Source organism: Mastomys coucha, unplaced genomic scaffold, assembly GCF_008632895.1.
Source record: "Mastomys coucha isolate ucsf_1 unplaced genomic scaffold, UCSF_Mcou_1 pScaffold8, whole genome shotgun sequence".
NCBI lineage: Eukaryota > Metazoa > Chordata > Mammalia > Rodentia > Muridae > Mastomys > Mastomys coucha.
Window position 1 is genome coordinate 23,737,565 of NW_022196914.1, and position 12,286 is coordinate 23,749,850.

At 40.9% G+C, this 12,286-nt stretch overlaps 1 pseudogene; it reads left to right on the forward strand.

The window, feature by feature from the left end:
• The first annotated feature begins 8,317 nt into the window (after nucleotides 1-8,317).
• LOC116083416 lies at nucleotides 8,318-8,793 on the forward strand (annotated as a pseudogene).
• The last annotated feature ends 3,493 nt before the right edge of the window (nucleotides 8,794-12,286 follow it).

The window sequence follows — 12,286 nt, forward strand, 5'->3', positions numbered from 1 at the left end:
CAGCCTAAGATGGGGACCCCAGCCTGGGTAAGGAACGTCATCACAGGCTGAGGCTGAAGCTGAAGCTGAAGCTGGGGTTCCCTAACGCCCTGGAAACTGTAGAGTTCGGAACTGATGGGGCTGCATGGGCACTGTTCATTGTGGAAAATGGGTGCATACCACTCCCTCAGGGTGGACTAGAGATTAATACCTTTTTGCAAGAATGAATGTTGGAGAAGGGAAGCTTATTGACTAAGCCCTCAAGGCTCATCTAGATACCTCATTAGCATGGAGTGCTCTGTGTTCTGTGCTATTTGACCACTAGTCACTTTCTTTATGTGGGGAGTTTTGGTCACATGTTCCAGGCCAGGAATCTAGTCGGGAGTAGGCAAAACACCTACCGTCATCATGTATGAGGTTCTGAGGTTCCTGAAGCCACTCAACCTTACCAAGTTTCCTGGCACAGTCCACTGCCCCACAAGAGGTTGGTCTTAACTCATCGTGAAGATTTTCTAGAAGGGTCTGTGTGGCATCTGGTCCCTGCATATCTGGTGGCATCGTGGTGGCATCCCCACACCCAGGAAATGTTGCACAGTTTATTATGTCACAGTGTTGCATTCTTTCTTCATCTTTTCCCAGCTCCTGTCTGTTTAAGCCAGGGCACTCATAAGGACAGAGGTCATATCTATTTCATTTTCTGTTCCATGTTCAGTGTCTTGTGCTGGTTGATTGAGGAGTGAATGAATAATAAAAATCTTGCAGTATGAAGCTGAGATCAAAAGCCAGAGAAGACAGTTCTTATATTCTCACATTGCCTCCTTCACTTGGGTTGCAATAGACAGCTGCTTGGATGGTTAATGTGAATTGTCAAGTATACAGGATCTAGAATGGTCTGAGAGACGAACCTCTGAGGACTTTTGTGAGGGGTTATCAAGATATATTAAGTGACATGGAAAGACCTGTCTACTGCAGGTGGCACCATCCCCTGGCTGGGATCCTTCACTTGTATAAATGAAGAAAGGTCATTGAACAGTATGCATGTATTCCTTCCTTCTTCTTCTTCTTATTGGGGATACAATATGGCCTGTTCCTTCAAGTTCTTGATGACATAACTTCCTTAAAATGACAGTACATTTAATATTGAGCTAAAATATATCCCTCCGTCCATTAAGTTGCTTTGGTCAGGGTATTTTATCTCAGAAACAGAAAAGAAACTAGAGCACCTGCCATTAAGCCACGTGCCACTGAATGGACTGTGTCCTACTTAAATTCATCTTTGAACTTCTAACCCTCTTCTAGCATAACAGTATTTGGAGACAGAAGCTGCAGAGTGCAATTCAGGGTAAGCAAGGTCATAAACATAGGGCTGTAATCTACTAGGACTGGAGTAGTAGCTTTGTTAAAGAAAACGAGGAGAGAAACGTATTGAGTACGTGAACATGAACTGGGGGAAACAACATGGAGATGTTCCGCGAGGGCATCTGTGAGCTGGGAAGATGGCCCTCTTCAGAACTCACTATAGTGACACCACCCTGTGAGAAAATGAACATCATTGCTTACTCCCTCGTCTGTGGCGTCCTGTCTGGCCAGCGTGGATATACCAGGACACCACCTTCTCATGCTTGTTCCTAATTGTTCTTCCTCACACAGGCATGTGTCTGTCCTTGTCGCTGGCCTTACAGGTCAAAGCTGATGTAACCAAGCAGACTACTAGACCCAAGATTATCTCTTCGTGTGGTTAATGACATTTGAAAGTCTGACTCTCTTGTCTGCTCAAAACTAAGGTTTTGTCAGCACGGATGGCACAGAGCAGCACCCCTTCCCCTTGTGCAGAGGTAAGCAAGAGCCTGCAGAGAGCTGCACAGGAAGAGCTGGGGCTCAAAGCAGGTCACATCTGGGTGTTGAAAGGTGCCAGTTGGTGCTTGTGCCTTGCCACTAGAACTTAAGCCTGTCTATGAGAGGCACATCTCTTTCTTACTGTACCTGCTCTTTCCATTGCCAGACTGGGTGGCCTTTGCTTTCTTTTCATGAAAACATCTTTGAAGGCCACTTTCCCTTTCCGGGTGGGGTTTTTCGTAATGAGGATATAGACTACGAAACACAAACAATATGGATAGAGTCTCCTCTTGATAGGCAGGATATATTTTTCTAAGTGCCCAATTCGAGTCTTCCACTGGCATATTCTCTTCCTGATATTCCTCTCCCAGTCTAATCCTATGATGGACTATTTCTACAGTTGTTTCTGTCAAGTGGTGGTAAATGATATACATAGTTTCTAAATTTGAAATGGCAAAACTGAGAAAGAAAACTGTCCCAAACAAGGTCTGGCAACAATTTAAAAACAACAACAACAACAACAACAAAAAACACCAAAACAAAACAAAACATGTATTCATTATATATAGTGCTGTGTGTGAAAGTACTTCTCATACAAGCATAGATTGTACATTGAGCACATTCCCTGTCTCCTTCCTTCCTTCCCTCCCTCTTTCCTTCCCTCCTTCCTCCCTCCCTCCCTCCCTCCCCCTTCCTTCTTTCCTTCCTTCCTTCCTTCCTTCCTTCCTTCCTTCCTTCCTTCCTTCCTCTTCCTCCAGTTAGTTTCCTTAGTTCCCCTATCCAAGTTTGCTTCTAATTCATCTTATGTAAACACACAGGAGTTTATATGTCTATACAAAGTCAAGGAATCACATGTGAGAGAAAGCCTATTTGCCTTCCTGGGATTGACTTAATATTATCTCCAGCCGTGTCTGCTTTCCTGCAGATGACATATCTTTGCTCTTTTTCCTTTTATTTTGAGTTTATAATTATACCATTTCTCCCTTCTGATAACTCCATCCTTTCTGGCAGAGAAGAATATCCCATTATGTATCTCCACCATGCTTTTCCTTACCTACTTCTCGCTGCTGAGCACCAAGTTGTCTCCACAAACGATTGGCTGTGAGTGCTGCTTCAATAAACGTCGGCAAGAGAAGTGTCTTTGTCACATCTTGACTTGGAGTTATTTAGCGAAAAACGCAGCTATGATATAACTTGTTCACAGGGTAGACGTATTTTCAGTCATCTGAGGAACCCTCATGCTAATTTCCACTGTAGCTGGATTAGCTAAAGTTCTCAGCAGCCCTGGGTAAGGGCTCCATCCCACCTGCATCCTCACCAGCTTTTGTTAATGACAACCATGCTGACTGAGGTGAGATGGGATCTCAGTGCCCTTTTAATCTGCATCTCTCTCATTGGGAAAGACGTTGCCCTTTTCCACATGCTTATCGGCCTTCTACGAATCAGTCATTCGAGAGCACTGCTCATTTCACAGCCGTTTATTATTTGTTTGAGCTTTGCTTTGTGTTTTGAGTTCTTTGTATATTCTGGCTATTACTCCTCAGCTAGATAAATACCAGGCTAGCAAAGATATTCCACCATTCTATAGGCTGTCTCTTCACTTGATTATTGTGTTTGTTGTGCAGGAGATTTTTTAATTTTTTGATGTCCAGTTTGTCAAGGTTGACATTATTCCTGAGCAACTTCAGTCCTATCCAGAATGTCCTTGTGTATGCCTATGTCCTAAAGTATTCGTCCTGATTTTTGTCCTCTCATATCTTCTAAATTTTAGATCTTACATTGAGTTTTATTTACATTAGTCTTTTATTGAGTTTGTACATGGTTGTTTTTTTTGTTTTGTTTTTGTTTTTGTTTTTTTGTTTGTTTTTTTGAGACAGGGTTTCTCTGTATAGCCCTGGCTGTCCTGGAACTCACTCTGTAGACCAGGCTGGCCTCGAACTCAGAAATCCACCTGCCTCTGCCTCCCAAGTGCTGGGATTAAAGGCGTGCGCCACCACCGCCTGGCGAGTTTGTACATGGTTGATGAAGGGGGTCTGGTTTATATGTGGATATGGATTTTTTTCTAGCACCATTTAAGGATAAGGCTGTCGTCTTTCCTATATTTTATGTCTTAGCAAACATTTGCATGGCTGCTGCCCTATGGGTCTATTGTATCGTACTGATCTGTGTTATCTATTGTTGTGTGTGGCTGGAACAGAAGTTCCCTGAAGATAGAAAGCCTGTTACTTTTTGGGGTTGGGTATACTTGAAGAAAGTTAAGAAATCTTTCTGTGATGTTGTATGTACCTGAGTACCTTCCTACCTGACTTCTGCCTTTGGGGAGTCTAACACCACTAGACATATTTGATTGAGCATGATAATAATGTATGGTTTTAAAAATAACATGGTACTTTTGTAAACATTAAATAATGTATGAATGACTTTTAACAGTTAATGAAGATCCAGCTAGGGTAAGAATTACAGAGATGTCCAAGTATTTTCATCAATGGTGTAAGGTAATGTTAGCATCAAACTGGTTGATGCTTTCCAAGACAGTGAAGTTTTGGAACTCCCTATTTCAGCAGGCAGAAATCACTTCCATCTTTACTGGACAGATGCTGTGCTACTACTACAAGGGAATGCCTGAGTGATATTAGGTTACAAGGCAACATCCCAGAAAAGCCAGCCTTTCTGTCCCACCAAGATTTCCTACTCAACTCCAAGGCTCAGAAATCATGAGTGTTCTTTCTTATTTCTAAAATTTGGAACTTATTTTTTAATAAAGTGTCAATTTTTTGCTTTTCTATAAATATCTCTAACAGAAGGAAGGAACATTTTTGAATTGGCTGCCTTTTCTCCTACAGAGAATTCAAAATAAAAGTTTGACACAAGACTTTTTTTTTCTCAATTTGGCTGAGAGATTGTTTTAATATTCCAATTCTAAAATTTATTAACAAGGTCATCCAAGAACTAGCAAGCAGCTGGTGGATAGATTATTCGACTTGTATCTTTGTTAATCTGAGACTGGACCTTGAAGGCACAAACTAAAGCATACAATGTAAAGATAATTTACATAACAAAAACCATGCACTTATTCCCTACTGAAAAATAAATCAACCCGGGGCTATGAGGAGACAACTCTATTGGTAAAGTGTCTATAGTACAAGATAGAGAACTGACGCTGAATCCCCAGAACCCATGTAAAAGATCTGGGTGCACGGGCATGTGTGTTTTCTTTGTTTGTTTGGTTTTATAGTGTTTTGTTCTGTTTTATTTTGTTTGTTTTGTTTTGTTTGAGACAGGGTTTCTTTGTGTAGCTCTGGCTCTCCTGGAACTAGCTCTGTAGACCAGTCTAGCCTCAGATTCACAAAGATCCACCTGCTTCTGCCTCCCGTGTACTGGGATTAAAGTTGTGTACCACCTCATTCCTGACAATAATGGACCTTTGTAATCTGAAAACTAAGGAGGAAGACTTCTGGAACTCAGGAGCCAGTTAGCCTTCCTGAATTAATGAATTAATTTGAGACCCTTTCTCAAAATCTAAGGTGGAGAGCAACTGAAAAAGATACTGACATCAGTTCTCTGGGTGCCTCATGCACACATGTGGAAACACATAAGTACACAAACACAGGTTACACAAAATGAAAACAAATCACTAAACATCCCTAACTATTTGAATGAATGCTTATATATATATATGGAAAAATAACATTTGATAAAGAGTCAATGTTAATAGTAAATTCAGCTTTGATATTTTTAAAAAGAATTTTTATCATAATGTATTTTTATTTCATGTGCATTGATATCTTGCCTGCAAGTATGTCTGTGTGAGGGTGTGAATAACAGATAGTGTGAACTCTCTGTTGGTTCTGAGAATTGAACCCAGGTCCTCTGGAAGAGCAGTCAGTGCTCTTAATCTCTGAGCCATCTCTCCAGCCCTATAATTTTCATTAAAATATTACAACTTTAGATAAAGCTCTCTCTCTCTTTCACACACACATACACACACACACACACACACACATTCTGACACACTCTCTTCAAATTACTTGTTAGCAGTTTTCTATTAGACATTTTAAATTTTGACACCCTTTGCAGATAATACATTTTTAGCAAACATATTTTTGGTAATCTGTGATTCTACATACACAACAAGGTGGCAAAGTCCTCGAGCCTCCTCTGTAGATTTCCCTTTAGTTAAATCCTTCTGTGCTAACACTTCCTTGAGTCCGATGAAGAAGTCATCTTGTTTCTTTAGCTTTCTGTAACATAAGATTTTATTTTGGGTGTCAAGTACACATTTTAGTTATAAGAATACTTTATATTAAATTTAGAGATGTCTTATCAGTTAAGGTTGCTTCCTACTCTTACAGAGGAGCAGAGTTTGATTCTGATCATCCACATCTGGAGGCTTACAGCCACCTCTCACTCAAGTTCCAGAGGAAATGAGGCTTCTGAAGTGGGGCGGGGCTACAATTGGGATGTAAAATTAATGAATAAATAAATAAATAAAATGGAAGTAAAAATGGAGATTAATCATTATAGATGGAAACAAAAAAGACAAAAAGGCCAAAAAATAAAAATAAAGAATGTAACAAAATGACAAGGCTATGAGGTAGCTCATGGTAGCTGAGAAAGTGGTTCCTGTAAGACATTGTGACCACACTGGTTGGCTCCTGAATATGCAAATATGGGGCCTCCATAACAACAACAACAACAGCATCAAAAACAAAACAATACAAAAAATGAGAAACCCCTTTTCTCTTGTTTTTGAGATTATAATTATATAATTTCTTCCTGTCCTTTCTTCCCTCCTGAACCCTGCCATATAACCTATTTCTTTCAAATTCATGGCATAGTTTTTTCATTTATTGATGTTATTTTACATGCCTATATGTAAACACACACACATATATGTATATATACATATACATACATATGTGTATGTAATATACACACACATATATATACGTACATATATATATATACACACATACATATATATATATATACAACTTGCATAGTTTGTGTAATGTTACTTGTGTGTATGTTTCCAGGGCTGACCACTGGGTACGGGATAACCAGTTAATGTGCTCTTCCCTGAGGAAGACTATTTCTTCTGCTCTCAGTACTCCTTAGTTACCTGTAGTTCTTTGGGTTTCCTGCCAACCACTTGAACCTACCTGTTGGTATTGCCCTTGTTTTCCTCATGCTTGGGCAATCGTGATTAGCTTCTGATTGAAGTGCAAGGTTGATGTGTCCGATTGAACATGTTTGGTTGCCCTGTTGGGAGAACAGTGGGTACTTTAACTTCTGTAGAGGACAGAAGGCTTTCGTTGGTAGGAAAGTCTTCAAACATAAAAACATGGAGCTTAGTGAAAGAAGATAAATACCCCAGATCACGTGACTACATTCCCGCTAAGGTGTGAAAGGGATGGATGACTTTTTTTCTTTCACTAGAAAAGTGGAAAGATTCCTAGGATGCTAACAGACTGTCATGATGGCTTCCTGCATAATAGAGTAGATTAATTTCTTCAGTGTAAAGGTGTTGGACTTAATAAGACAACTGGCCTAGCCAGTCAAACTTTGCCTTCCAGTGACAGCATCAGCTTAAGTGATGCAATGCTGGCTCAAGAGGGATGGAGGAGGATGCTAGGGATGCAGCAAATCCTCAGCTCTTGTCTTCCTTGATTCTGGCTGCAGATCATGGCACCATCCAGGGAACTACACTACTTGCTTCAAGAAAGCAGCTTATTTCTTTTCTTAAAAGTTTGGAAGTAAACCGAAATCTAACCCTGAATCCTTGGACCTTTCATCAATAGACTCCTATTTGGTGCTTTTGTGGCCCAGCATAAATTTGGTTTGCAAAAACCAGCTCTTAAATTTAGGACAAACAACTTTATGAACAATGCATCATAGGTGTTAAGACCAATTACACAGAGTTGCAACATTTCAGATCTGAGAAGAGCTGATCTAGACAATGACTTCATTTTTATAAAAAAGATAGGTATTTTATGGGAATAAAAACAATGACAGACTCATTAAAAGCCACATAACTGTTTACTGGAACAGTGCTAGACACCAGGTCTTTTGTATTATGTTTTAACATATTATAAAAATTATATATAATTTTTCCTGTGAATCTGATTTTCAGAACATAAATACTTAACACTCCTATGTTAGCTCCCTGGAGTTCCATGAATTTTCTTAGTTTGGGACATCATTTCAGTTCTAAAGTAATACCATTTTTCTATTTTACAGAGGAATAGGAGGGTAATAGAAAGAAAAGAGATAACAGATAGGTAAAAAAAGACAAACAGACAAATAGATACTACCCAACAGAATTTTGTTTGCTGTGTTGCTTACATCACTTTTAGGTGAAATTTCTGTTGCTTCTCATAAATGATGAGCTGACAAGTATAAAAAAAAAACCAGAAAGGAAATAACAGTTTACAAATCATTAAATTTACGGTATAAAACTTTGGAGTGGCTTTCCCATCTGCCATCGTGGGGTGGAGCCCCTGCCACGATGCAGATTTTTGTGAAGACCATTACGGGGAAGACCATCACGCTCGAGGTTGAACCCTCGGACACTATAGAAAATGTAAGGGCCAAGATCCAGGATAAGGAAGGAATTCCTTCTGACCAGCAGAGGTTGGTCTTTGCTGGTAAGCAGCTGGAAGATGGCTGTACTTTGTCTGACTACAACATTCAAAAGGAGTCCACCCTTCATCTTGTGTCGAGAGACTTCGAGGTGGTGCTAAGAAAAGGAAGAAGTCCTACACCACTCCCAAGAAGAATAAGCATAAGAGGAAGAAGGTTAAGTTGGCTGTGCTGAAATACTATAAGGTGGATGAAAATGGCAAAATTAGCTGACTTCGTTGAGAGTATCCTTCTGATGAATGTGGTGCTGGGGTTTTCATGGGTAGCCACTTTGACAGGCATTACTGCAGCAAGTGTTGTCTGATTTACTGCTTCAACAAACCAGAAGACAAGTAGTTGTATATGAGTTACTAAAAAAAAGGAACTCAAAAACAAAACAAAACAAAACAAAACAAACAAACAAACAAACAAAAAAAACTTTTGGAGTGGCAGAAGTCACTGTCTTCTGTAGAGCTCACTCACTTCATCTTCAGCTCTGCTTCTACTAGAGAGACAGAAACTGCAATACTTTCCAGCCTCCCTTGGAGCCATGGGTGGCCATTGACATGATTCTTTAAAGTGTGGTACCCAAGAGAGTGAAGAGTTAAGTATTAATGGCAGACAGGTATGACTAATGAAGGTTGGGGGCTTAGTATACAATCAAGGGGGTTTGCTCTAGTTTGGAGAATCCTGTCTCACACCACTCTCACGCCACAAGCACATATTCTTTTTTTGAAGGGAACATCAAAGACAACAATACCTACTACACAATTTTACCTAAGATGATGCAAATCAGGGAACTGTATGACTGTAGTAGCCCAGCTGTAGCTGTACCTTCTTTCTGGATTTAGTCAGACTGGTGCTGATGCACCACTCTCCTGTAGACACTTTATTTCCATGCCCAGCTTCCTACATCTTCTTTCAGTATAGACTAGAGGCCAGGCAGCAGCTGAGGTAAATTGCCAAGGCTCAGTGCTCATTCTCTTCTACTGGTATAGCTGCGGGCAAGCTACTTCCTCTCACTGAGTCTTTACAAGAGAGGTGATGCTGGCAACTGACAGACTCAGGCATTTTAAGATGAATCAAGTCAGTGTGAGATGATCACGTGGAGTGGGGTGGCTTTTTACCCCTTTTTCTCAGGCATAGCATCCGATGCTCTAGTCCTGATACTGTTCTCATCTCTACGAAGATGACTGGTAAATCCCAGAGTAATGGTGCAGACCTTTAATCGCAGCACTTGGGAGACAGAGGCAGGAAGATCTCTGAGTTTGAGGCCAGCCTGGACTACAGAGTGAGTTCCTGGACAGCCAGAACTACAAAGAGAAACCCCATCTTGAAAAACAGATAAACAAAGGTGGCTGGGTTTAAATGTTTCTAAGGAAATTGTAGGATGCTAACTTTAACGCTAATGTAATGAGAAAGACTGGACAATGACATATAGAGCCTTGTGGACAAACTTAATGACCTTTACCCTCATTTCAGCATCTTCTGTACCTGAATCTGAAAGGTATTATGTAGCAAAGATGCTGTTCTTAGGCACAAATTGTCTACAAGTTCTGATGGTTGGAATGTCATTATTTTTACATTTATACACACACACACACACACACACACACACACACACACACACACACACACCAGCAACCACACCAACCCCTTAACTGTTATTTTTACATTTTGTTTGTTTCTGGAGAGTGTTATGATGCTTAAGGACTTTTCTTTTTGGTGGAAATCAGGTTAATCAGGCCACATTTCTTTGTTCATCAGGATATGGGTTGGCCATCATAGCCTTGATAGCCTTAGGAGATCTGTCCTGTCCAGGATAGTGGCAATCATTCTCTTGGTATTCCAGCAACCTGAAATGTGGCCCTGGAACCAAGCTATGTTATAAGTATCAAACACACCTCAGAGTTCTGGATTCTGTAACAGAGATTGTAAAAGGTGCCTTAGGAATTTTATTTTAAATATGTTGTTTACATTGAACCAATCTAGTGGGGTAAATGAAACGTACTATTAATTTTGCATACTTTTTACTCTCAGAAGTAGTATTTCTAGAAAATGCAAGCCCACATGTGTGACATGTTCCCTTCGTATTGAACAGCTCTGGCCCAGATGAGTGTTGGCACATTTGAAATGTATCTACTTAAATTTCTTTGGATAGTCCCTTGGAATTCTCATATGCCACTGTTGTTCTTACTAAGGGGGGGGGGGGTGCAGCATGTAGGATCAGCTTTGTTACCTGCCAATTAAAAGTCAAGTTTAAACATTTCCACTGAGGTCTTAGACCAGTAAATGGTTGTGATGGAAATGATTGACCAGGAAGCAAGGGAAGTTAAAAATGATTCCAAGCTGTGGGAAACTGCACATTAGTCTTAGAACCTTCCAATATGGTTTAAATATCTTTTCTCCTGAAGCTAGAAACACTTAAAACGTCTGCATTTAAACAAATTACAAATATGTGAATTTGGCTATAGATGATGCTGAGTATAACGTTGATGAGAGTTCTAAAAGAATATGGTTAACTGTCAAGAAATGACTTTGTTTTTGACTTCTGTTCCCCAGTGTGGAGCCTGGTGTCCTGGAGCAGAAGCCAGGAATGTGCTCTGCTAGGAGCAGGCAGGAGGAGGGAGCCGGTGCAGGAGGAGGGAGCCGGTCCAGGAGGAGCATTGCTTGTCGTCATGGCAACCCCGGGAGCCCCAAACAGCCCTGCACACCGGACAACAGGCAGCCTGAGGCGTCCATAGAGGAAGGCTGTGGCTGAGGACTACAGAGGAAGGGTCTTTGCACCAGGTTGTGGGCACTGCACAGTCTCTGGAGCGCCGCGTCATGGACAAACTGGTATTGAGCGCGTTTCGTGCGTGCGTGGCTCCCTTGCCCAGACAACCTAGGGCTCCCGGCTCTGAGGGTGGCATAAAAGAGAGGGGTCTGACAGGTTTTGAGGCTTGAGATTACTTTCATGATCCTTTTATGGCAAGAGCCAAGAGCTGCCTTTTTTTTTTTTCCCCTGCCTTCCCTGGGCAGCACAGGGCAGCTCTGCTTGTTGGGGACACTCACTGCAAACGTGGGGGCCTCAGGGATCACCTCCTCCCCACCCAGTATCTTCATCCTCTTTTTACCCCGCCTACTCTCATTGCTAAATGACCGCTGTTGGTCAGAGCTTTACACTCAAGACTTGTTCTGTAGTTCCCATAACGAGCATCACAGATACCCAGGTGTGGCAAAGGTCGCTTTTGAGTCGAGTTTGTTGGTTGTTACCAGCTCTCGCTAGTCCTTTGTGTTTGGGCAAAAGCAAATGTTTAGTTCCCTTGGAGAGAGAGAGGGTAGAGCTATAGGGTAGGGCTCCTGTAGAGTAAGGGTTAGGGTTAGGTTGGGTTAAGGATAAAAGCCCCACTGGGCGGTTTTCTAACCTTTGCACAGCAGACAAGAGGCACAGGGCAAGAGGTGTAAGCAAACCAGCGCTCTTTTCATTTAGTTTTGCTCCTTTTAAGTTGTAGGTCTTTTATTTGTTTTTCTTTTTTAGCCAAGGATCCAACTTAGGGCTTTGTGCATGAAGGCGGGCAAGATCTCTTCCAGTGAAGTGCATCTTAGCCCTAGTCCTTCCTCTCAGTAACCATTTTAGGGTAACAATAGAATTTAGGTAAACTATAAGATTTCAAGGGAGATTGTATATGTGTGTACTTATATATGTTTCATTTAACCATAATATATACAGCTACATTACTATAAAAAATCTGTTAATCCATAAAACATGTGGTTTGTTATGGTTTAATAAATGTGAATGCATACGTAATGGAGAATGGTGTATATGTAAGTTCATCTACTTGGGCATTTCCTTCTCTGTAGAATTCTT